This window comes from Sinocyclocheilus rhinocerous, unplaced genomic scaffold, assembly GCF_001515625.1.
Source record: "Sinocyclocheilus rhinocerous isolate Xijiao unplaced genomic scaffold, SAMN03320098_v1.1 C35706254, whole genome shotgun sequence".
NCBI classification, from domain to species: Eukaryota; Metazoa; Chordata; class Actinopteri; order Cypriniformes; family Cyprinidae; genus Sinocyclocheilus; species Sinocyclocheilus rhinocerous.
The window spans coordinates 1-591 of NW_015760685.1; the positions used below are offsets into that span (position 1 = coordinate 1).

The 591-nt window shown below is 41.8% G+C and overlaps 1 pseudogene; it reads left to right on the forward strand.

The window, feature by feature from the left end:
- Positions 1–5: 5 nt before the first annotated feature.
- Positions 6–583, forward strand: LOC107735048 (taste receptor type 2 member 30-like; annotated as a pseudogene).
- The last annotated feature ends 8 nt before the right edge of the window (positions 584–591 follow it).

Below are 591 nucleotides of genomic sequence, written 5' to 3' on the forward strand. Positions count from 1 at the left end.
TTGTTGTGCTTGTGATTGTTAGTGTTTCTGGAAACATATTTAACCTCATTTTTACTATACAACAGCAAGTGAATTCACCTTTTTTACAATTGTTTTACACGTTTAGGACCATTCAGACTGTCCTAAACATCATCTCCATCAGCAACATTATCTTGGTACTTGCCACCTTCGGAATGGTGGTGAGCGTCTTTCAGAATCCCCAAATTTGGTGCATCAAGCCATATCCTTTAGCTATCCGGACTGAAATATATATATATATAATGATGACTTGCAGCTTCATCAGCTTCTGGGCCATTGCATGGCTGAGTCTCTTCTACTGCATCAAAGTTGTAAATTTCTCCTCCGAGTGCTTCCGAGCACTGTAGAGGAATATCTCCTCTGTGATCAACGCTACAGTGCTGCTGAGCTGCGTATTCTCCTCCTTGTTGTTCTCTCCTATGTTCTCACTCGACATTGAGGAGTCATTGGAAAAAAAATTACAACGTGAACGATATCGCCAACTTGACCTGTACAATGCCCTATACAGATGAATGCAAACGCATACGTTGCTGCTATTCTTTGCCTCCTCTGCCCGATCCCTCTGATGATCAT